This window comes from Balaenoptera musculus, chromosome 3 (genome assembly GCF_009873245.2).
Source record: "Balaenoptera musculus isolate JJ_BM4_2016_0621 chromosome 3, mBalMus1.pri.v3, whole genome shotgun sequence".
In the NCBI taxonomy this organism is placed as follows: domain Eukaryota; kingdom Metazoa; phylum Chordata; class Mammalia; order Artiodactyla; family Balaenopteridae; genus Balaenoptera; species Balaenoptera musculus.
Window position 1 is genome coordinate 26564073 of NC_045787.1, and position 26659 is coordinate 26590731.

Below are 26659 nucleotides of genomic sequence, written 5' to 3' on the forward strand. Positions count from 1 at the left end.
TACTTCACTCAGCATGACAATTTCTAGCTCCATCCATGTTGCTGCAAATGCCATTATTTTGCTCTTTTTTATGGCTGAGTAATATCCCATTGTATATACGTACTTCTGTATCCATTCTTCTGTTGATGGACATTTAGGTTGCTTCCATGTCTTGACTATTATAAATAGTGCTGCAATTAACAGCTCATGCAGCTCAATATCAAAAAAAAAAAAAAAGAAAGAAAGAAACTGTTTCAATAGCAACCTAGATGGAGTGATCAGGGCTTCATCAGCTGTTCATCTACTCATTTACTCAACAAATATTTATGAGCCTGCACTATGTGCCAGGCAGCATTTTGTGCACTGGTGACATGGGAGAGAACAGACAAAGATCTCTGCACTCATAGCATCTACTCTAGTGAGGGATCAGTAATAAACAAAAATAGGACAAGTGCTGTAGAAAAATAAGGCAGGGAAGAGGCTAGAGGATTCCTAGAGAAAAGGATAGTGAGGGAGGCCTCTGTGAGAACTGAGACTTGAACGAAGACCAGAGGATGTGAGGGAGGAAATTATGTGTATATCTGGGGGAAGAGTTCTCAAGGCAGGGGGGCAGCAAGTTCATCACCATCAGTCATTATCTGTTAATCAGAGAATTGTTAATATTACTCCCTATCCTACTCTCTGTACACCAGGGCCAACCACTATCTGGTCAAACGTTCTGGGCTTGGGTCAGTCTCTGTTCCTTAGCTTCCAAAATCTTACATTCACCTGCTCCCCAATGTCTGAAACATTAGATTGAACCATATGAAATTGCCAATATGCAACCATTTTTGACCCACAGAAATGGAAGCTTCACATGGTTCAACCTAATACATTTGGCAAGGTCCCAAGCTGTAATGAAAAGTAAGTGTAAAATACAAGCACCCCAGAAGTGGCTTGGAGGAGGCATTTGATGTATGTTATCTCTCTTCTCTTACACTTTCCTCTCTGAGAAAGTCTGGTGATTTAACTTCTTCCACACAAATGTGTAGGGAGCTGATAGTTGAGCCTTTTCTACAAGCTGGCATTAATGATGGTCGCTCCAACTTTTCCAAGCATGTTTATGCTTTAAAGTTTATGTTCCCTGGGTGGTTGGCCATAGGGAACTCATATACACACCTACCCATGGCGGGCATGGTCTTATCCAACAGGTCAACCAACATCTCAATACAATTGGCTGTAAGGGTTGAACACAACCGCAGGCAGGCAACCCTCCTTCCAGCTGCTTTGTCTCATGTCTCAATTTTTCTCGCTATGGTCCCAGCTAGCTGGGGGGCTGGACCAAAAAGACAGTGCACAGGAGCTGGTGAGAAGAGCTGCCAGTGGATGTTGAACTTCCTCAAGGCTTTAGGTCTGCTCTGATGGCCCTTCAGGACCATTATACACGTACATTGTACCGAGCGAGGCTGACCTCTTCAGGGAGGGCTTCACATTTAGACTTTTGCTGTTTACCCCAAACGCAGTTGAATGTGTGTGTGTATACACCTATTTTTATAAACATTCAAAATTTACAATTTTCATAACTTTGCTTCAACATTCTTTCATTTTTGAAAAATATATTGGAATCCTTAAAAAGTCACTTAGCCTTCTTTAAGACCTTTGTGAAACCCTAGGTCAATTTCACTGACAGGGTCAGGGAAATGAGAAAGTAGAGGACTTCTCTGTGACCCTGGGACCATCTGGATCATTATCACCTGCAAATTCTGGGGCCTTCTCCTGCCTACTGAGTCAGAATCAGTGGGACCGGGGCCAAGGAGCCTACATTTGAAGAAGTTCCCCCTTGTAACTTATACAAACTCCAGTTTGAGAGCGTAGGGCTAGAGAATTGGATGGGTCATTAGACATTGGATTTCCCTAGGAAAGGACTAGGGCTGAGAATGGAAGGAAGTCAAAGACCCTGATGAATCTGGGGCAGTGACTAATGGTGACAGAGATGAGGAGTGGAAGAGTGATGTTAGGTGGATGGCATGACTCTCAAGGAGGAAGTCTCTCCCATGAGTGGCCAAGTAACAATGGATGTATCTTGGGCCCACCAGATTTTCCAGGCCCTTCCCTGGACGTCATCTTGTTGGAGCTCCACAGCTGCGCTGGGAGGTTCTGAGGTAGATCAAATAATATCAGAACCACCTTACCAAAGAGGAAAGGGGTAATAAACACGCCCTCTCCTGTCCTTATCCCGAGCTCCCTCCTTGACGTCCCACTTCTGCTAACACCCAGATGGACACGGCAGATGGGAAACTCCCACATGGTTCTGCTCTTATTTTAATCCCCAAATCCATATACTATGCTTGATGGTGACTTGATACGGAGTTACTGATAGTTTAGCTTCCTAGAGTGAAATGTGGGAGCTATTTGTGAAATCCCAGCAATTTATTAATAATTCAGGATGACCTCTCATCAGGATGAAAATTGGCTTCTTTGTCAAGTGCAGAGGAAGGATAATTGGTGTATTTGAAATAGGCCTTGTCCACATAGCCCCTCTGCCCACTTCTTTTGCTTCTGGGCCTTCTGTGAGTCACATCCTTGACAGTGGGCAGAGCCAGTAGGCAGGACAGAAGGGGAACACACATCAGACTTTGAACTCAAGATACCCTGGGTCTAGCCTACTGATCCCAGCCTGGCAAGTCACAGCCACAACTTAGCCGGTCTTCCTGGGCGGCTTTCAGAAACCCAGGCTTCTGGACTGGAGTGACTCAGCTGCCCGCCGGCCTTGTTGAGGCAATGTTCCCCGCTCACTCAGCTATCCCGTTGTCCAAGAGAAGCCTGGACCTTACCGTTCCCTTTCCTCAAGGGTCTCTGCTCCCAGCTGTGAAATTCCCGTGAACTGCAGTGCTGTGGGCAGCAATGTCCTTAGGCCTGGGCAGCAGGGGCCCCTGGCCTAAGCCTTGACTTCAGAGGGACATGTGACAAACACTGAATCACAAACACTTCTGCCTTTGTGGTCTAGTAAGGACATTTTTAAAAAGTTTTGGAACTAATTAAGTAAGAGTTATCAGAAAGGAATCCTGATGTTTTTTCGGATACCAAATATGTCACTCCAACAGCAACTGGCTGACCTACAGTGTAATTCAATTTTGACACTACTTGGAATTAGCACAGACTCCACAGGTTAAGGGTTCAATCCCACCAGACTGTCCCCACTTCATATGCTAGTCACAAATGGGCTCTGCAGGCACCTGCAATTCTGCCCAGCTGACTACAAATTCAGGGTTTCCCATAACCCCCTCTTCAGGTTCCATAATTCACCAGAATGACTCACAAAGCTCAGGAAAGCACTTTACTTACAATTACAGGTTTATCATAAAGGAGACAAGTCAGGAACAGCCCAATGGAAGAGATGTACAGGGCAAGGTATGGGAGCTGGCACAGAACTTCCATGCCTTCTCCAGGCACGCCACCCTCCCAGCACCTTTCCTTTTTTTTTTTTTTTCTTAATAAATTTATTTATTTTGTTTATTTATTTTTGGCTGCACTGGGTCTTCATTGCTGCAAGTGGGCTTTCTCTAATTGCGGCGAGCGGGGGCTACTCTTTGTCACGATGCGCAGGCTTCTCATTGCGGTGGCTTCTCTTGTTGCGGAGCATGGGCTCTAGGTGCACGGGCTTCAGTAGTTGTGGCTCGTGGGCTCAGTAGTTGTGGCTCGAGGGCTCTAGAGCGCAGGCTCAGTAGCTGTGGCGCACAGGCTTAGTTGCTCTGCGGCATGTGGAATCTTCCCAGACCGGGGCTCGAACCTGTGTCCCCTGCATTGGCAGACAGATTCTTAACCACTGCGCCACCAGGGAAGTCCCCTCCCAACACCTTTCTGTATTCACCAACCCAGAAGCTCTCTGAATCTCGTTGTTCAAGAGTTTTTATAGAAGCGTCTTTATGTAGGTGTGATTGATTAAATCACTGGCCATTGGTGATTGAACTCCATCTGCAGCCCTTCTCTCCTTCCAGGAGGCCAGGGGAATGGAGTTGACAGTTCCTATAATTTTGGACTAGCACCCTGCCTCCCCGCTGAAGCTATCTGGGGGCCTTAGCATGAGTCATCTCATTAGCATAAACTCAAGTAGGGTTGAAAGGGCCTCTTTATGAATAACAAAAGATATCCTATCACTCAGGAAGTTCCACATTTAGGAGCTCTGTGCTAGGAACCGGGGATAAAGACCATATATTCATTTAAAAAAAATTATTATACTACATATATACACACTGGCGTCCCCAGGCCAGAGAAGAATGCGGGTCTGAGAACCTATGAATTCAGGCTAGGGAGGTGAAAATCACAGCCTGGACCCAAGGAAACCAGAGAGAGAGAGAAGCTGCTCTGGCTTAAAGGTGGACACCCCAAGGCACATAGGGAACATCTAGGGGCCCTGGGCACACCTGGTTTCCCATTAAACTGTGTTCCCTCTCTTCTCTCTGCCCTAATGGTGTGGTTTGGGAAGGTGTTTAGAACTGGCTGCAGATTATGAATTGGAAAAGTAAGACACAGGGGATGGGAACCCACCTGTCCTGACCTTCTGGGGAGCTTGATCAGGTCAGTCGCCATAATGAATTTGGGTTCAGTCTTGGGTCTGGGCCGCCAGCGTCTCTGCAGGTAGTGCTGGCCCAGAGATGGCTCATTTAGGCTCTCAGTCATGAGAGTGATCCTGGGGGATTGGGCAGGGCCCAGGACGTAGCTCATTTGATAACTTTTAAACATTTAGACTTTTGGTATGTGGACCTTCAATCGTTCTCTCTCTCCACGAGGCCCCACAAATGCTAGGAGGGAGCCTAAAGCAAGCATCTCTCAGGGCCTAGAATGGGCAGGGAGGACACCAACCTCTTGCCTGATGGACTAACCTTAGGCAGTTTTAGAGAAACTCCGCCATATGCCTCCCTCTCCTGCCTGGGTTGCAGAAGGCGGGGATTAGCACAGACAGGAGGATGGTGCAGATTAATGCAAACACCAGGAGGAAGTACACATCCAGTCCACCCTGAGATGGCCCCGGCTGTGTCCTTGGTCTCCTGCCATGGTCAGTGGGTAGGGCAGGACACTGTGTCTGCATTTCAGCCTCTTTGGCATTCCACTCCTGAATTCTGCTCCTCGACCCAGTACACACACCCATCCACCCACTGTGCTCTCCATTCCAAATGGGCTGCTTTCATGTTCATAAGCATAACCTGGGCATTCTTGCCTCTGCCTCCTCCCCCTCCTCTGTCAAATTCCAACTTTTTTTTTTTTTTCAATTAGTAAGTATTTATTGAGCATCCGCTGGTGTCCCATGAGCAACCTCATGGGCTCCAAAAACAGTGAGCAACCCAGACGGAGAGAGAAGACCAGTATCTGAGACACATTTGGAGAAAATCAAATGTTGATGTGTGGGGCTGGGATTTTAACCTTTTTTTTGTTTGTTTGTTTTTAACATCTTTATTGGAGTATAATTGCTTTACAATGGTGTGTTAGTTTCTGCTTTATAACAAAGTGAATCAGTTATACATATACATATGTTCCCATATCTCTTCCCTCTTGCATCTCCCTCCCTCCCACCCTCCCTATCCCACCCCTCTAGGTGGTCACAAAGCACCGAGCTGATCTCCCTATGCTATGCGGCTGCTTCCCGCTAGCTTTCTATTTTACATTTGGTAGTGTATATATATCCATGCCACTCTCTCACCCTGTTACATCTTACCCCTCCCCCTCCCCATACCTTTAAGTCCATTCTCTATTAGGTCTGTGTCTTTATTCCCATCTTGCCACTAGGTTCTTCATAACCTTTTTTTTTTCCTTAGATTCCATATATATGTGTTAGCATACTGTATTTGTTTTTCTCTTTCTGACTTACTTCACTCTGTATGACAGACTCTAACTCCATCCACCTCACTACAAATACCTCCATTTCATTTCTTTTTATGGCTGAGTAATATTCCATTGTATATATGTGCCACATCTTCTTTATCCATTCATCTGATGATGGACACTTAGGTTGCTTCCATGTCCTGGCTATTGTAAATAGAGCTGCAATGAACATTTTGGTACATGACTCTTTTTGAATTATGGTTTTCTCAGGGTATATGCCCAGTAGTGGGATTGCTGGGTCGTATGGTAGTTCTATTTGTAGTTTTTTAAGGAACCTCCATACTGTTCTCCATAGTGGCTGTATCAATTTACATTCCCACCAACAGTGCAAGAGGGGTCCCTTTTCTCCACACCCTCTCCAGCATTTATTGTTTCTAGATTTTTTGATGATGGCCATTCTGACCAGTGTGAGATGATATCTCATTGTAGTTTTGAGTTGCAATTCTCTAATGATTAATGATGTTGAGCATTCTTTCATATGTCTGTTGGCAATCTGTATATCTTCTTTGGAGAAATGTCTATTTAGGTCTTCTGCCCATTTGTGGATTGTGTTGTTTGTTTTTTTGTTATTGAGCTGCATGAGCTGCTTGTAAATCTTAGAGATTAATCCTTTGTGAGTTGCTTCATTTGCAAATATTTTCTCCCATTCTGATGGTTGTCTTTTGGTCTTGTTTATGGTTTCCTTTGCTGTGCAAAAGCTTTTAAATTTCATTAGGTCCCATTTGTTTATTTGTGTTTTTATTTCCATTTCTCTAGGATCTGGGTCAAAAAGGATCTTGCTGTGATGTATGTCATAGAGTGTTCTGCCTATGTTTTCCTCTAAGAGTTTGATAGTGTCTGGCCTTACATTTAGGTCTTTAATCCATTTTGAGTTTATTTTTGTGTATGGTGTTACAGAGTGTCCTAATTTCATTCTTTTACATGTACCTGTCCAGTTTTCCCAGCACCACTTATTGAAGAGGCTGTCTTTTCTCCAATGTATATGCTTGCCTCCTTTATCAAAGATAAGGTGACCATATGTGCGTGGGTTTATCTCTGGGCTTTCTATCCTGTTCCATTGATCTATGTTTCTGTTATTATGCCAGTACCAAACTGTCTTGATTACTGTAGCTTTGTAATATAGTCTGAAGTCAGCGAGCCTGATTCCTCCTGCTCCATTTTTCATTCTCAAGATTGCTTTGGCTATTCGGGGTCTTTTGTGTTTCCATACAAATTGTGAAATTTTTTGTTCTAGTTCTGTGAAAAATGCCATTGGTAGTTTGATAGGGATTGCATTGAATCTGTAGATTGCTTTGGGTAGTAGAGTCATTTTCACAATGTTGATTCTTCCAATCCAAGAACATGGTATATCTCTATCTATTTGTATCATCTTTAATTTCTTTCGTCAGTGTCTTATAATTTTCTGCATACAGGTCTTTTGTCTCCTTAGGTAGGTTTATTCCTAGATATTTTATTCTTTTTGTTGCAATGGTAAACGGGAGTGTTTTCTTAATTTCACTTTCAGATTTTTCATCATTAGTGTATAGGAATGCAAGAGATTTCTGTGCATTAATTTTGTATCCTGCTACTTTACCAAATTCATTGATTAGCTCTAGTAGTTTTCTGGTAGCATCTTTAGGATTCTCTATGTATAGTATCATGTCATCTGCAAATAGTGACAGCTTTACTTCTTCTTGTCCGATTTGGATTCCTTTTATTTCTTTTTCTTCTCTGATTGCTGTGGCTAACACTTCCAAAACTCTGTTGAATAATAGTGGTGAGAGTGGACAACCTTGTCTTGTTCCTGATCTTAGTGGAAATGGTTTCAGTTTTTCACCATTGAGGACAATGTTGGCTGTGGGTTTGTCATATATGGCCTTTATTATGTTGAGGAAAGTTCCCTCTATGCCTACTTTCTGCAGGGCTTTTATCATAAATGGGTGTTGAATTTTGTTGAATCTTTCTCTGCATCTATTGAGATGATCATATGGTTTTTCTCCTTCAATTTGTTAATATGATGTATCACGTTGATTGATTTGCGTATATTGAAGAATCCTTGCATTCTTGGAATAAACCCCACTTGATCATGGTGTATGATCCTTTTAAGGTGCTGTTGGAATCTGTTTGCTAGTATTTTGTTGAGGATTTTTGCATCTATGTTCATCAGTGATATTGGCCTGTAGTTTTCTTTCTTTGTGACATCTTTGTCTGGTTTTGGTATCAGGGTGATGGTGGCCTCGTAGAATGAGTTGGGGAGTGTTCCTCCCTCTGCAATATTTTGGAAGAGTTTGAGAAGAATAGGTGTTAGCTCTTCTCTAAATGTTTGATAGAATTCGCCCGTGAAGCCATCTGGTCCTGCACTTTTGTTTGTTGGAAGATTTTTAATCCCAGTTTCAATTTCAGTGCTTGTGATTGGTCTGTTCATATTTTCTATTTCTTCCTGGTTCAGTCTCGGCAGGTTGTGCATTTCTAAGAATCTGCCCATTTCTTCCAGGTTGTCCATTTTATTGGCATAGAGTTGCTTGTAGTAATCTCTCATGATCCTTTGTATTTCTGCAGTGTCAGTGGTTACTTCTCCTTTTTCATTTCTAATTCTATTGATTTGAGTCTTCTCCCTTTTTCTCTTGATGAGTCTGGCTAATGGTTTATCAATTTTGTTTATCTTCTCGAAGAATCAGCTTTTAGTTTTATTGATCTTTGCTATTGTCTCCTTCATTTCTTTTTCATTTATTTCTGATCTGATCTTTATGATTTCTTTCCTTCTGCTAGCTTTGGGGTTTTTTTGTTCTTCTTTCTCTAATTGCTTTAGGTGCAGGGTTAGGTTGTTTATTCGAGATGTTTCCTGTTTCTTGATGTAGGCTTGTATTGCTATAAACTTCCCTCTTAGAACTGCTTTTGCTGCATCCCATAGGGTTTGGATCGTCGTGTCTCCATTGTCATTTGTTTCTAGGTATTTTTTGATTTCCCCTTTGATTTCTTCAGTGATCACTTTGTTATTAAGTAGTGTATTGTGTAGCCTCCATGTGTTTGTATTTTTTACAGATCTTTTCCTGTAATTGATATCTAGTCTCATAGCGTTGTGGTCGGAAAAGATACTTGATACGATTTCAATTTTCTTAAATTTACCAAGGCTTGATTTGTGACCCAAGATATGATCTATCCTGGAGAATGTTCCATGAGCACTTGAGAAAAATGTGTATTCTGTTGTTTTTGGGTGGAATGTCCTATAAATATCAATTAAGTCCATCTTGTTTAATGTATCATTTAAAGCTTGTGTTTCCTTATTTATTTTCATTTTGGATGATCTGTCCATTGGTGAAAGTGGGGTGTTAAAGTCCCCTACTATGATTTTGTTGCTGTCGATTTCCCCTTTTATGGCTGTTAGTATTTGCCTTTTGTATTGAGGTGCTCCTATGTTGGGTGCATAAATATACAATTGTTATACCTTCCTCTTGGATCGATCCCTTGATCATTATATAGTGTCCTTCTTTGTCTCTTGTAATAGTCTTTATTTTAAAGTCTATTTTGTCTGATATGAAAATTGCTACTCCAGCTTTCTTTTGATTTCCATTTGCATGGAATATCTTTTTGCATTCCCTCACTTTCAGTCTGTATGTGTCTCTAGGTCTGAAGTGGGTCTCTTGTAGACAGCATATATATGGGTCTTGTTTTTGTATCCATTCAGCCAGCCTGTGTCTTTTGTTGGGAGTATTTAATCCATTTACATTCAAGGTAATTATCGATATGTATGTTCCTATTCCCATTTTCTTAAATGTTTTGGGTTTGTTATTGTAGGTGTTTTCCTTCTCTTGTGTTTCTTGCCTAGAGAAGTTCCTTTAGCATTTGTTGTAAAGCTGGTTTGGTGGTGCTGAACTCTCTCAACTTTTGCTTGTCTGTAAAGGTTTTAATTTCTCCATCACATCTGAATGAGATCCTTGCTGGGTAGAGTAATCTTGGTTGTAGGTTTTTCTCCTTCATCACTTTAAGTATATCCTGCCACTCCCTTCTGGCTTGCAGAGTTTCTGCTGAAAGATCAGATGTTAACCTTATGGGGATTCCCTTGTGTGTTATTTGTTGTTTTTCCCTTGCTGCTTTTAATATGTTTTCTTTGTGTTTAATTTTTGATAGTTTGATTAATATGTGTCTTGGCGTGTTTCTCCTTGGATTTATCCTTTATGGGACTCTCTGTGCTTCCAGGACTTGATTAACTATTTCCTTTCCCATATTAGGGAAGTTTTCAACTATAATCTCTTCAAATATTTTCTCAGTCCCTTTCTTTTTCTCTTCTTCTTCTGGGACCCCTATAATTCAAATGTTAGTGCGTTTAATGTTGTCCCAGAGGTCTCTGAGACTGTCCTCAATTCTTTTCATTCTTTTTTCTTTATTCTGGTCTGCAGTAGTTATTTCCACTATTTTATCTTCCAGGTCACTTATCCGTTCTTCTGCCTCAGTTTTTCTGCTATTGATCCCGTCTAGAGTATTTTTAATTTCATTTATTGTGTTTTTCATCATTGCTTGGTTCCTCTTTAGTTCTTCTATGTCCTTGTTAAATGTTTCTTGCATTTTGTCTATTCTATTTCCAAGATTTTGGATCATCTTTACTATCATTATTCTGAATTCTTTTTCAGGTAGACTGCCTATTTCCTCTTCATTTGTTAGGTCTGGTGTGTTTTGACCCTGCTCCTTCATCTGCTGTGTTTTTTTCTGTGGTCTCATTTTGCTTATCTTACTGTGTTTGGGGTCTCCTTTTCACAGGCTGCACGTTCGTAGTTCCCATTGTTTTTGGTATCTGTCCCCAGTGGCTAAGGTTGTTTCAGTGGGTTGTGTAGGCTTTGTGGTGGAGGGGATTAGTGCCTGTGTTCTGGTGGATGAGGCTGGATCTTGTCTTCCTGGTGGGCATGTCCACATCTGGTGGTGTGTTTTGGGGTGTCTGTGGCCTTATTATGATTTTAGGCAGCCTCTCTGCTAATGGATGGGGCTGTGTTCCTGTCTTGCTAGTTGTTTGGCAAAGGGTGTCCAGCACTGTATCTTGCTGGTTGTTGAGTGAAACTGGGTCTTGATGTTGAGATGGAGATTTCTGAGAGATTTTCGCCGTTTGGTATTACGTGGAGCTGGGAGGTCTCTTGTGGACCAGTGTCCTGAAGTTGGCTCTCCCACCTCAGAGGCACAGCCCAGATGCCTGGCTGGAGCACCAAGAGCCTTTCATCCACACGGCTCAGAATAAAAGGGAGAAAAAATAGAAAGAAAGAAAGAGGATAAAATAAAATAAAATAAAATAAAATAAAGCTATTATAATAAAAAATAAAAAAATTATTAAGAAGAAAATTTATTAAGAAAAATTTAATTTTTTAAAATGAAAAATATGAAAAAGTTATTAAGAAAAATTTTTTTTTAATTTTTAAAAATAGAAAATAAGGAAAAAATTATTAAGAAAAAAATTAAAAACAAACAAACAAACAAACAAAAAACGGATGGACCGAACCCTAGGACAAATGGTGAAAGCAAAGCTATACAGACAAAATCTCACCCAGAAGCATACACATATACACTCACAAAAAAAGGAAAAGGGGAAAATTTAATATATCCTGCTCTCAAAGTCCACCTCCTGAATTTGGGATGATTCGTTATCTATTCAGGTATTCAACAGATGCAGGTACATTAAATTGTTTGTGGAGCTTTAATCCGCTGCTTCTGAGGCTGCTGGGAGAAATTTCCCTTTCTCTTCTTTGTTCGTACAGCTCCCGGGGTTCAGCTTTGGATTTGGACCCGCCTCTGCGTGTAGGTCGCCTGAGGGCATCTGTTCTTTGCTCACACAGGATGGGGTTAAAGGAGCAGCTGCTTCGGGGTCTCTGGCTCACTCAGGCCAGGGGGAGGGAGCGGTACGGAGGAGGCGGGGCGAGCCTGTGCAGCAGAGGCCGGCGTGACATTGCACCAGCCTGAGGCGTGCCGTGCATTCTCCCGGGGAAGTTGTCCCCAGATCACGGGAGCCTGGCAGTGGCGAGCTGCACAGGCTCCCGGGAGGGGAGGTGTGGATAGTGACCTGTGCTCACACACAGGCTTCTTGGTGGCAGCAGTAGCAGCCTTAACGTCTCATGCCCGACTCTGGGGTCCGCGCTGATAGCCGCGGCTTGCGCCCGTCTCTGGAGCTCGTTTAGGCCGCACTCTGAATCTCCTCTCCTTGCGCGCCACGAAACAAAGAGGCAAGAAAAAGTCTCTTGCCTCTTTGGCAGCTGCAGACTTGTTCCCGGACTCCCTCCTGGCTAGCTGTGGTGCGCTAACCCCTTCAGGCTGTGTTCACGCCGCCAACCCCAGTCCTCTCCCTGCGATCCAACCGAAACCCGAGCCTCAGCTCCCAGCCCCGCCCGCCCCAGCAGGGGAGCAGACAAGCCTCTCGGGCTGGTGAGTGCTACTCGGCACCGATCCTCCGTGCGGGAATCTCTCCGCTTTGCCCTCCACACCCCTGTGGCTGCGCTCTCCTCCTTGGTTCCGAGCTTCCCCCCTCTGCCACCTGCAGTCTCCGCCCAAGAAGGGGCTTCCTAGTGTGTAGAAACCTTTCCTCCTTCACAGCTCCCTCCCGCTGGTGCAGGTCCCGTCCCTATTCTTTTGTCTCTGTTATTTCTTTTTTCTTTCGCCCTACCCAAGTACGTGGGGATTTTCTTGCCTTTTGGGAGGTCTGACGTCTTCTGCCAGCGTTCAGTGGGTGTTCTGTAGGAGCAGTTCCACGTGTAGATGTATTTCTAATGTATCTGTGGGAAGGAAGGTTATCTCCACGTCTTACTCTTCCGCCATCTTGCCCAGTCAAATTCCAACTTCTTGACCACACATCTCTCCTATGAATTCATGAACAGAAGAAAAGATGTTCTTAAAAGATGTTTAATGACGGAAGTTATTAAATTCTTACTATATTCCAGGCACTATGTTAAACATTGAAATTCTCAGAACATATTATCCCTACCAGTCACTTGCCAAGTGAAATCAGGAAGAGTAGAGGTTTTGATGTCATAGTGGGTGGTCACACTGGGCCTCAAGAGGTGGCATTTGGGGCAGAGGGATCAGTAATAGTCCAAGGTCTGACCTTCAGTTTAGAAACAGAATTTTACGTGATTTAGAGGTATTGACTTATACTAACCAAACTCACAGGAAATTGATGTATAAACCAAAACGTCAATTTACTATATTTCCAGGAGTACTTTTTCAGATGATGGTGATAGTTGTATAGGGCGATGAATGGTTTTTTTCTTTTGGAAAGTGGTGGAAAACCACATGTGTAGTTTAATCTTTGACTGCCTCCTCTAGGCACTATGAAGAACAACCACTGCTTTTTCCATGTTTCTCCCTCAAGAGATCGATTTATCAATTGGGCCTCAGCTGGCTCTCACAGTTTGGCATAGCTAGGCTGGATTTCCATTTCCAACTCAATGCTTCAGCTAGGAAAATGAACACAGATTTTGTCAGGGTTCCATCAACTCAAACCTAAAGCTAGATACTAGTGAGCCTTTTGCTAGTTAGAAGTGAATAAGCTAAAATAGGAAAAAATTATCATTTTCTTCCAAACATTTTTTTCCCTGAGACATAGGTGACTACTATTCCTTCTTTGCAAGGAAAAGATAGCAGAAGCCAAAACAAATGAACATGGAACAAACACATATTAACAGATGATCCTTCTGCTTCACTCAGACATGTGTACGCATTATGTTTATAGCATGTGTTATAGAGTATGTATTGAATTGATTAACATTCTTAAGACTATTAACCAAAAGTAATAGGTTTAGAATTATTTGGCTAAATCACAGTTCAAATGTTGGAATTAAATATGAATCTTAAATGATATTCTTCTGATAGAGCATGACTGCCAGTGTCTTATCTCCCTGACCACTTCTGATAGTGTATAGCCCAAGACAACTTCTACAGGTGGCCAATCCCATCCACCTTGTGATCTTACTAGTGACGGGAAGAAAGTTGATCAATACTGTCATGTTCCCTTTCCCCTACTACACCCTAAACAAATAGGCTTCTGAAGAGCACTTGTGTTTTGTTCTTGTCTCCTGTCCTCACCCTCCAAGGAGAGTCCTGGCATTGACGAACCCTTGCCTGGGTGTTAATGCTCTCAAGTGAGGGGAGTGGTTAGGTAGACTCAGGCCTGGAGAAGTTGGATGAATAGGGAAGGGCTGGGCCCTCCTGACACTTCCTCCTGTGGGAAGAATTAGTTTGCAAAAGCCTCTCTGAATGTGAAACAACTGGAAAGGAGATGAAAGTACTGTTTTAAACATAGCTGTAGCTTTTAAGTTACACTCCTTCAAGCTCTTTGGGAGAGGCTAGCAGAGTTTGAAATTCCTTTCCACTTGCGTTTGGTGGTGGGACTCTATTCCTTTGAATGAGACACTGAGCAGAGACTGGGTTTCTCAGATGATTTTTCTCCCTGTGGGTGATCTTTCCAAACTGTGATGGCTTGTGATTCTGATTCTCTATGTACTAACTATTCTGCTTAGTGGTGTATTTTGAATTATTCCCTTTTACAGTATTTTACTTTTGAATTTTTCTTCTTAGAAGTTTGGGTTAGCTCTCTGCTGGATGGCAAACTCCTTGAGGGTGGAGACTTGTCTTAATACTTCTTTGAATCGATGAGAGCTTAAAGTACAATGCTGGTTGCATAATGGGAAGTCAATAAAATCTTTAGTGAACAGGTGAATGAATGCAGGAACGAGGGAATTATGTCAAGGCTAGGTTTCCACTGTTTCACTTACAGTCCTACATGACAGGAGGGTAGCTCTTATTCACCGAAGACCCTGGACAATGCTATGCCAAACTAGACATGGCCCAGAGGGTCGTCTGCCATATAACCTGATAGCAGCCCCAGAACACCCTTCTTTGTTTACTTGGCCAGAGTGGATATTTTCTCCTCCTGCTTGGGACCTCAGAGGTCATGAGCAATAGACAAGTAAATGCATCTTGAGGGAAGCTGGCCTTTGGAATTGTCTTATAAAAAAGTATAAATATGAGCCGAGGGATACTGTGGCACAAATGAATAATCAGCAAGATTTCAATTTGGTGAGTATCTTGAAGAAAAAAAAATCCCAACAACGGAGGCCCATAGCTGTACCGCCTTCAATTCTGATCTCCCTGCTCCAAATAATCTGACAATTTAGTTAAAATTGTTCTCAGCATTGTAGCTCCCTAAGTAAGAAGGAAGGAAGAAACGTTTGTCCGTTTGTATCTTCCTTCCTCACCTTCTGAGGTTCAGATGCATCAGGTGCCCATGTCCCAACCACCAGACAAGTGAAGAAATGTTTTCTTTTTCTTTTTTTAACTTTTTGGGTTTATTTATTTATTTATTTATTTTATTTATGGCTGTGTTGGGTCTTCGTTTCTGTGCGAGGGCTTTTCTCTAGTTGCGGCAAGTGGGGGCCACTCTTCATCGCGGTGCGCGGGCCTCTCATTATCGCGGCCTCTCTTGTTGCGGAGCACAGGCTCTAGACACGCAGGCTCAGTAGTTGTGGCTCACGGGCCTAGTTGCTCCACGGCATGTGGGATCTTCCCAGACCAGGGCTTGAACCCGTGTCCCCTGCATTGGCAGGCATATTCTCAACCACTGCGCCACCAGGGAAGCCCAAGAAGAGTTTTCTTAATGCTCTGCTCTTCAGTGGGTCACAAAGGCAATAAAGGACAGTTGGCTCCCCAGCAATACATAACTAATCCACTTCTCAATCCACAAGGGCCAAGGAGAGCTAATTTAACCTCATGCTTCATCAGCTATTCCCTTGTCTGAAATCAAAACCAAATGCAAGACAATCAGCCGAAAACAAATCGCCATTCTGTGCAGCCACAGGTTTAAGCTGGTCCCCTGTGGCTCCACCCATCGGACTCTGTTTGCAATTATTTCCACCGAGTTGGAGAAAGGGGTTCCTGCTTATTATCTGATCAGCATCGTCCTCATCTCCCACTCTAATTGCTCATCCCAAGGGGCTTGCTTTCCTATTGAGACTCGTGTTCCTTTTTTTTTTTTTCCAGAAATTTTATTTTTATTTTAATTTTTAATTTTTAATTTTTAATCAGTCACCAATTTTATACACATCACTGTATACATGTCAATCCCAATCGCCCAATTCAGCACACCACCATCCCCACCCCACCACAGTTTTCCCCCCTTGGTGTCCATAAGTTTGTTCTCTACATCTGTGTCTCAGTTTCTGCCCTGCAAACCGGTTCATCTGTACCATTTTTCTAGGTTCCACATACATGCGTTAATATACGATATTTGTTTTTCTCTTTCTGACTTACTTCACTCTCTATGACAGAGACTCATGTTCCTTTTAAACGAGAAGTGCCAGCTCCGTGAGTGGCCAGGGGGGCACAACTTTTTCTCTTCCTGAAGACAGACCACCAGGGGCAGCCACGCATGACCAGGTCCAGGTTTGTGACCAAGGCGATAAGGATGACCTGGGGCCATGTGGAACTGAGTAGTTTGGCCATGGATGTCTGAGATGAGGCAAAACCAGGAGAGGTTTGGGAAAGGAAGGCAGTTAGGAGGCCAGGAGGACGACCCTTGTCCGGGAAGATGCCTAACGACAGTCTCCAGAGCTGCTTCGTGAAGAGACAGGGAGGGGAGTGGACATGTGAGTTTGTGAGCCTGGCCGCCTGGGTGTGAGGGCGGAGGGCACCCAGGGCTGGGCTTGCTGTCCCCGAATACCTCCTCACTTTGGGTTGATAATACTGCATTCTCTGGATTCCAGAGAGTTCTTGTTATTGTTCCTGTAAGTATTGATAGTTTCTGCAATTAATATTTTGGGATTGGGGTGAGCCTGAGATACAGAACCCCCCGAGGTCTCAGAGTGGGCAGGCCCGGCCATAGCTGGCTGCTAGTGGCCTCATCAGTTTACTGCAGTGGGCTGTGCATGTATGATCATCTTTCTATGTTCCATATCTGAAGAGGTTGGGAAATGCTGTTCTAACCAATCCTTTCCCTGACAGACAAGGGTCAGGCAAAGTGACTTAATCTCAAGGAAACAGGATCTGCTTCTGAAATTTCAGGCATTAAATTTGTGATCAGGAGACTTTCAAAGGGGCTCAGAGATCAGGCAGAGCATCTGGAAAACTAAAGGTCCGAATCCAGGGAGTGTCCAGAGAAATAGTCCAGAGAAATAGGCATGACTCACAAGCAGGAAGATCAGAGCTTGATACCCAGCCATTCATACTCATCCCTGCAACCCTGGACTCTGACCCAACCAAGACCAGACTATGAGAGCAGGTACAATAGATCCTGGTCTGCAGAAGAACCGAGTAGGCACCCTAGGTTCAAATAGAAAACACCAGATCTAATAAGGAGGCCGCACATCCAAAGCCATTGTCCACCATCTTTCTTTGCTATACAATGTTAGGTGCTGCCCTTGTGATCATATTCAGCATCCTTTCATCTCCCAGCATACACACAGTTATCTTAGTTTGGGTTCCCCTACGAGCAGAGCCTGAGACAAGGACTCGGATGAGAGCTGTTTACCCATGAGGTGACCTCAGGAAACAGGTGAGGGAGCAGCAAGAGTGAAACAGGGACAGAGGAAAAGCCAGCCTCAGGGTGTGTTACAGAGGTTGTGCTGTGGGCACCTGGGGCTCAACAATGCCAGGACCTCTGCGAAGCCTGCAGAATCCTCTAGATTTGTGCACTCGGCAGATGGGGGCCAGAACATTTATTCACTACTTTATTCTCCAACTGTTGAGTATTGCCGCCAGCAGTCTTAACTCCCCTGTACCTCAGAGGTGCACGTACATGAGGGCGCTCTGGAGCAGAAAGCAGACCCATGCATGGCACGAGCTTTGAAGCAAGATGACCCTGGGCTCGTATGGAACTGAAGTGGGGCCTTGGGAATGTGACGAGGGCACCAGAGCTGTCTGCTATATCAGTCAAGCAAGGCTAGGTTACAGCAGCTGTTCTTAAAGTGAGATCCCCAAAACTAGCTGCATCAGCATTACTTAGAAACTTATTATTGTTATTAGTTTTATTTATATTATTATTTTTATTTTATTTTTAAAAATTTATTTATTTTATTTATTTATTTTTGATTGCGTTGGGTCTTTGTTGCTGCACACAGGGCTTTCTCTAGTTGCAGTGTGCGGGGGCTACTCTTCATTGCAGTGCACCCGCTTCTCACTGTAGTGGCTTCTCTTGTGGAGCACGGGCTCTAGGCACGAGGGCTCTAGGCTCGTGGGCTTCAGTAGTTGTGGCATGTGGGCTCAATAGTTGTGGCTCTTCGGCTCTAGAGCGCACACTCAGTAGTTGTGGCGCACAGGCTTAGTTGCTCTGCGGCATGTAGGATCTTCCCGGACCAGGGCTCGAACCTGTGTCCCCCACATTGGCAAGTAGATTCTTAACCACTGCACCACGAGGGAAGCCCTATATTATTATTTTTAAAAGAAATTTTATTTTATATTGGAGTGTATTTGATTTACAAAGTTGTGTTAGTTTCAGGTATACAGCAAAGTGATTCAGTTATATATACATCTATTCTTTTTCAGAATCTTTTCCCATTTAGGTTATTACAGATTATTGAATAGAGTTCCCTGTGCTATACAGTAGGTCCTTAGATTATCTATTTTATATATAGTAGTGTGTATATGTTAGTCCCAAACTCATAATTAATCCCTCTGCCTCACCTTTCCTTTGGTAACCATAAGTTTGTTTTTGAAGTCTGTGACTGTTTCTGTTTTGTAAATAAGTTCATTTTTATCATTTTTTAAGATTCCACATATAAGTGGTATCATATGGTATTTGTCTTTATGACTTACATCGCTTAGAATGACAATCTCTAGGTCCATCTATGTTGCTGCAAATGGCATTATTTCATTCCTTTCATGGCTGAGTAATATTCCATTGTACATGTGTACCACATCTCCTTGATCCATTCATTTGATGGACATTTAGGTTGCTTCCATGTCTTGGCTATTGTAAATAGTGTTGCAGTGAACATTGGGGTGCATGTATCTTTTCGAATTATAGTTCTCTCAGGGTATATGCCCAGTAGTGGGATTGCTGGGTCATATGGTAGCTTTATTTTTAGTTTTTTAAGGACTCTCCATACTGTTCTCCATAGTGGCTGTATCAAGTTACATTCCCACCAACAGTGCAAGAGGGTTCCCTTTTTCCACACCCTCTCCAGCATTTATTGTTTGTAGATTTTTTGATGATGGCCATTCTGACTGGTGTGAGGTAATACCTCATTGTAGTTTTGATTTGCATTTCTCTAACCCTCAGCGATTTTGAATATCCTTTCATGTGCCTCTTGGCCATCTGTAGGTGGTCTTTAGAGAAATGTCTCTTTAGATCTTCTGCCCATTTTTTAATTCGGTTTGTTGTTTGTTGTTTTGATATTGAGCTGCATGAGCTCTTTGTATATTTTGGAGATTAATCCCTTGTCAGTTGCTCATTTGAAAATTATTTTCTCCCATGCTGTGGGTTGTCTTTTGTTTTGTTTATGGTTTCCTTTGCTGTGCAAAAGCTTTTAAGTTTAATTGAGTCCCATTTGTTTGTTTTTGTTTTTATTTTCATTATTCTGGATGGTGGATCCAAAGAAATATTGTTGCAATTTATGTCAAAGAGTGTTCTGCCTATGTTTTCCTCTAAGAGTTTTATAGTATCCAGTCTTATATTTAGGTCTTTAATCCATTTTGAGTTTATTTTTGTATATGGTGTTAAAGAATGTTCTAACTTCATTCTTTTACATGTGACTGTCCAGTTTTCCCAGCACCACTTATTGAAGAGACAGTCTTTTCTACATTGTATATTCTTGTCTCCTTTGTCATTGATTAATTGACCATAGGTGTGTGGGTTTGCTTCTGAGCTTTCTAGCCTTCTATCTGCTTCCATTGATATGTAAGTCTGTCTTTGTGCCAGTACCATACTGTTTTTTTTTCTTTTTGGCTGTGCCATGCAGTTTGTGGAATTTTAATTCCCCAACCAGGGGGATTGAACCCAGGTCCTTGGTAGTGAGAGTGTGGAGTCCTAACCACTGGACTGCCAGGGAATTCCCAGTACCATACTGTTTTGATTACTGTAGTTTTAGAGTATAGTCTGAATCAGGGAGCCTGATTCCTCCAGCTCATAGAATGAGTTTGGGTGTATTCCTTCCTCTGCAGTTTTTTGGAATAGTTTCAGAAGGATAGGTGTTCACTCTTCTCTAAATGTTTGAAAGAATTCGCCTGTAAAGCCATCTGACCCTGAACTTTTGTTTGTTGGAAGTTTTTTGTTTTTGTTTTTGTTTTTTAAAGTCACCTACTTTATTTATTTATTTATTTATTTATTTTTGGCTGTGTTGGGTCTTCATTTCTGTGCCAGGGCTTTCTCTAGTTGCGGCGAGCGGGGGTCACTCTTCATCGCGGTGCGCAGGCCTCTCACTGTCACGGCCTCTCTTCTTGCAGAGCACAGGCTCCAGACATGCAGGCTCAGTAGTTGTGGCTCACGGGCCTACTTGCTCTGCGGCATGTGGGATCTTCCCAGACCAGGGCTTGAACCCTTGTCCCCTGCATCGGCAGGCAGATTCTCAACCACTGCGCCACCAGGGAAGCCCTGTTGGAAATTTTAAAATCACAGATTCAATTTCAGTACTTGTGATTGGTCAGTTCATATTTTCTATTTCTTCCTGTTTCAGTCTTGGGAGATTGTACCTTTCTAAGAATTTGCCCATTTCTTCAAGGTTGTCCATTTTATTGACATATAGTTGCTTGTAGTAGTCTCTTATGAGCCTTTGTATTTCTGTGGTATCTGTTGTAACTTCTCCTTTTTCATTTATAATTTTATTGATTTGAGCCCTTTCCCTTTTTTTTGTGATGAGTCTGGCTAAAGGTTTATGAATTTTGTTTATCTTTTCAAAGAACCAGCTTTTAGTTTCATTGATATTTTCTATTGTTTTCTTCATCTCTATTTTATTTATTTCTGCTCTGATCTTTACAGTTTCTTTCCTTCTACTAACTTTGTAATTTGTTTGTTCTTTCTCTAGTTGCTTTAGGTGTAAGGTTAGTTTGAGATTTTTCTTGTTTCCTGGGGTAAGATTGTATTGCTATGAAATTCCCTCTTAGAACTGCTTTTGCTGTATCCCATAGGTTTTGGACTGTTGTTTTTCTTTTCATTTGTCTCTAGGTATTCTGTGATTTCCTCTTTGATTTCTTCAGCGACCCATTTGTTGTTTAGTAGCATATTGTTTGGCCTCCACGTGTTTGTGTTTTTTTTACAGTTTTTTTCTTGTAGTTGATTTTTAATCTCATAGTGTTGTGGTCAGAAAAGATGCTTGATATGATTTCAGTGTTTGTAAATTTACCAGGGCTTGCTTTATGGCCCAGCATGTGATCTATCCTGGAGAATGTTCCATGTTCCCTTGAGAAGAATGTGTATTCTACTGCTATTGGATGGAATGCTCTATAAATATCAATTAAGTTCACCTGGTCTAATGTGTCATTTAAGGCCTGTGTTTCCTTATTGATTTTCTGTCTGGATGATCTGTCCATTGATGAAAGTGGGGTGTTAGTTTACCCCAGTATTATTGTGTTACTGTTGATTTCTCCTTTTATGGCATTTAGTATTTGCCTTATATACTGAGGTGCTCCTATGTTGGGTGCATATATATTTACAAGTGTTATAGCTTCTTCTTGGATTGATCCCTAGATCATTATTCAGTGTCCTCCTTTGTCTCTTGTAACAGTCTTTATTTTAAAGTCTACTTTGTCTCATAGGGGTGTTGATACTACCACTTTCTTTTGATTTCCATTTGTATGGAATAGCTTCTTCCATCCCCTCACTTTCAGTCTGTACGTGCCCCTAGATCTGAAGTGGGTCTCTTGTAGACAGCATATATACGGGTCTTGTTTTTGTGTCCATTCAGCCAGTCTATGTCTTTTGGTTAGAGTATTTAATCCATTTACTTTTAAGGTAATTACCAATATGCATGTTCTTATTGCCATTTTGTTAATTGTTTGGATTTGTTTTAGTAGGTCATTTTTCTTCCCTTCCTCTTTTGTTCTCTTCTCTTGTGATTAGATGACTAACTTTAGTGTTGTGTTTGGATTCCTTTTTCTTTTTTGTGTGTGTATCTATAGTAGATTCTTAGTTGGCAGTTACCATGGGGTTTGATATAGCAGTCTATATATATACAAGATTGTTTTAAGATGCTGGCCTCTTAATTTCAAATGCATTTCCAATATCCTGCATTTCTACTCTCCTCTTCTCATGATTGCTGGGTTTGATATCATATTTGTGTGTGACTGATTTTCTACCTTTACTGTATGTTTGCCTTTACCAGTGAGCTTCCCCATTCGTAATTTTCTTGTTTCTAGTTGTGGCCTTTTGTTTTCCACCTAGAGAACTTCCTTTAGCATTTGTTGCAAAGCTGGTCTAGTGGTGCTGAATTCTCTTAGCTTTTGCTTGTCTGTAAATCTTTTGATTTCTCCATCAAATCTAAATGAGATCCTTGCTGGGTAGAGTATTCCTGGTTATAGGTTTTTTCCTTTCATCACTTTAAATATATGGTGACACTCCCTTCTGGTCTACAGAGTTTCTGCTGAAAAATCAGCAGATAACCTTATGGGAATTCCCTTGAATGCTATTTGTTGCTTTTCCCTAGTTGCTTTTAATAATTTATCTTTGTCTTTAATTTTTGTCAATTTGATTAATATGTGTCTTGGCATGTTCCTCCTTGGGTTTATCTTGTATGGAACTCTCTGTGCTTCCTGGACTTGGGTAACTGTTTCCTTTCCCATGTTAGGGAAGTTTTCAGCTATTATCTCTTCAAATATCTCAGGTCCTTTCTCTCTCTCTTCTCTGTATGGGACCCGTATAATGCAAATGTTGGTGTGTTTAATATTGTGCCAGAAGTCTCGTAAACTGTGTTCATTTCTTTTCATTCTTTTTTCTTTGTTGTGTTCCATGGCAGTGATTTCCACCATTCTGTCTTCCAGCTCACTTATCCATTCTTCTGCCTCATTTATTCTGCTATTGATTCATTCTAGTGTATTTTCATTTCAGTTATTGTATTGTTCAACTCTCTTCTTTATATCTTCTAGCTCTTTGTTAAACATTTCTTATATCATCTTGGTCTGTGCCTCCATTCTTTTTGTGAGATCTTTGATCATCTTTACTATCATTACTCTGAATTCTTTTTTGGGTAGATTGCCTATCTCTACTTCACTTAGTTGTTCTTCTGGGGTTTTATCTTGTTCCTTTGTCTGGAAAATATTTTGTCTAAATTTCTGTGTTTATGATCTTCGTTCTGCAGGCTGCAGGATTGTAGTTCTTCTTGCTTATGATGTCTGCTCCCTGGTGGGTGAGGCTGGTCGAAGAGGCTTGTGCAGACTTCCTGGTGGGAGGGACTGGTGCCTGCCCACTTGTGGGTGGAGCTGGGTCTTGTCCCTCTGGTGGGCAGGGCAATGTCAACTGGTGTATTTAGAGGCAGCTGTGGGCTCAGGCAGACTTTAGGCAGCCTGTCTGCTGATGGGTGGGGCTGTCTTCTGCCCTGTTGGTTGTTTGGCCTGACATGTTCGAGCACTGGAGCCTACAGGCTTGGCTTGGGCCAGGTTTTGTTTTCAAACTGGGCACCTCCAGGAGAGCTCACACCAGTGAGTACTCCCCAGTACCTCCACCACTAGTGTCTTTGTTCCCACAGTGAGCCAACGCCCGCCCCCCAGCTCTCTAGGAGACCCTCCAAGACCAACAGGTATTTCTGGCCCAGGCTTCATTGCTTTTTACCCAGGGTCCCAGTGTACACGAGATCTTGTGTGCACCCACCAAGAGTGGAGTTTCTGTTTTCCCCAGTCCTGTGGAATTCCCACAATCAAGCCCCTCTGGCCTTCAAACCAAATGCTCTGGGGGCTCCTCTCTCTGATGCCAGACACCCAGACTGGGGAGCCTGACATGGGGCTCAGAACTCTCACTCCTGTGAGAGAACCTCTGTGATATAATTAATTTCCAGTTTGTGGTCACCCACCCGGTGGGTATAGGATTCGATTGTATCGCATATGTGCCCCTGCTACCATCTCGTTGTGGCTTCTTCTTTGTCTTTGGATGTAAATTATTTTTGGTAATTTCCTGTCTTGTTTGTTGATGGTTGTTCAGCAGATAGTTGTGATTTTGGTGTTTTCATGAGAGGAGGTGGGCTCAAGTCCTTCTAGTCTACCATATTGTCTTCGACCTCTGGAAACTTATTAGAAATGCAAATTCTTCATTCTGAATCAGAAATTCTGGGGGTGGAGCCCAACAGTACTCCATATGCCTCTTTCTAGTCAATCTCCACCCCCGCCCAAGCCCTATTCTGAATTTTTCCACTGTAAGTTGGTTTTGCCTGTTTTCAAATTTTATTTTAAAAAATTATATAGTATATATTCTTTTGGATAAATCTTCTTGTCTTCAGCATAACCTCTTGAGTTTCTTACATATCATTACTTGTATCCACAGTTCATTCCTTTTTATTGCTGAGTAGTATTCCATTTTATAAATATATCACAGTTCATTTGTCCATTCTGCTGTTGATGGACACCAGATTGTTTCCAGTGTTTTGAATATTTCGAATAAAGCTGTGTGAGCATTCTTATGCAAGCTTTTTTGACTGGTAATGTACTCTTGCAGGTTAATGTTAATAGAATACAACGTGAATACTGTACTCCAACCCTCGTGGTTGTATAATGCATGTTCTGTGGTGATTACTCTAACCTAGTATTTTCTCAGACTTGAGCACATCACAGCCACCTTGTTCTTAGGAACTCCAGACAGCACTGCACTTGGAGACCATTCTAAGGAGTGAAATCACCAATAAAAAGCACTAAAATGTGAAAAACATGGCACTAAATAGACCATGAAACATGTGTGGGTGACTCACATTTTTTGCAGCTTTGTACTTGTCCTAGAGCATGGCTAGTATGGGATTTTGGAGTTAAAAAATACATTTTAAAAAAATAGGCAAATTCGCAAATGTGGAATCTGCAAATAATGAAGTTCTATTGTCTATAAAGCTTGGAACTTGGTGCATGTGGTAGTTTTAAATCAATTATTTGGCACTTTTTTCTTTGAGAGGTTGGTCGATGTCCTCTCCCCTTGAATATGGGAAGGGATCCCTGTGTTGTGAGCTCAATTCCAATTTGTGTAGAGGTGACTCCTGGAGAGTGGGGGGGGGGGCAATGAGTGGGGGCTCAAGCAGAGAAGGAAGTGAAAAATTGCTAAAATCAGGTAGAAGTGTTGGTTAGTGTCAATGTGATTAGGTCATCTATGTCTGCTAACTGGCATTTTTCAAAGTTAGGCTTCTACCCTCCCACAGAGACTGGGAGACAAGTGTTTTATCCTTCCCAATGATTACTTTTCAAAGGAATGGCCTTCAGGTCCTTGACAAAGACACTTCTGGGTTATAGGTGATACATATACATCTCAAAGAGACAGAGGAAGGATTTACATTAGTAAGTTTTTAATAAATGTTCTGAGAAAAGGGAGGTCAGGGGCCTACCTATCCAAGTGTTGGCTGGAACAAATGCTTAATTCTTTTGGCATGCTTGAGCTTTTCCAGACAGGAACTCAGCAGGGGCTGGGTCATCCCAGGGACACGGCCTTAAGCTGCTGGAATCCATGCTAATGTTTTGTCAAGTCTCTTGCTGCAAGGGTTTGGACAGAGTCATTCATGCCAAGTTTTTGCAGTTCTCAACATCATGGAGCAGAGACAAATTATCCCTCTGTGTGCTCTCTGAATCCCTGACCCACAGAATCTGTGAGCACAATAAAGTAGTGGTTTTTCTTACACCACTAAGTTTGGGGGTAGTTTGGGAAACAGCAATAGTACCTGGGACATTTATCTCATCTCGTAGCAGTGACCCCACAGCCTTCTGCCTCTCATCAGTGTAAACAAACCAGCCCAGCTGGTTAAAGGGCCTTGGATGGGTTGCTCATTCCATCCTCAGTCATGGTATAAAGAACACTCAGCAGTTGGCTGCCATGGGTTGAAACAGGAAGAGTACCACTGTTTTGATGGGCATCCTGCCCATGATTAGCTCCAGGGTAGTGTAGGGTGGTGGAGGTGAGGCGGGGAGAGAAAAAGGCAAGTCAGCAGCCAGCAAAGCATTATTGACTGTGCCAGGAAAATTTGGATTAGCAAGTAAAGAGCCCTTGATGGAGAGATTGCAGTGAGGAACTGTGTGGCAGGGGAGGGACAGAAGGTGATGTCCAGTGGCATTTTCACAGTGGCCAGATTGTGAGAAGTCATCATATTACAGAATATCAGAGCAGATCTGACTTCAGAGGGCACTGAATCCAGCCTTAAGCATTTCCACCAAAGAATCCCTGAGGCATGAGAGAGGCCCAGAGGCTTGACTGAAGTGGCCTCCACGATTGAGGAAATGTCCTTGAAGTTTCCTATTTTATGTTAAAAATTATACTCCATATTCCACAACATATATTTTATTTTAAAAATTCTTCCCTTCTCCAAACTTTGTGCCAAATTGATGATTTGGAAACTGCATCATTTTTTTCTGTGCTTTTAACATCCCTTGGACACTTGGACTTAGTTCAACACCCTTGTTTCATCAGTAGAGTCATCCACACATCCATTGGTTCAACTTTACCGGGCGTCCTCCCCGTGTCAGGCATGGCATTAAGAACTGGATGGATGATGATGAATAAGAAATGACTCTTGGGGACTTCCCTGGTAGTCCAGTGGGTAAGACTCTGAGCTCCCAATGCAGGGGGCCCGTGTTCAATCCCTGGTTGGGGAACTAGATCCTGCATGCATGCCACAACTAAGAGTCCACATGCTGCAACTGAATCTGCATGCTGCAACAAAGATCCCACATGCCACAACTAAGACCCAGCACAGCCTAAATAAATAAATAA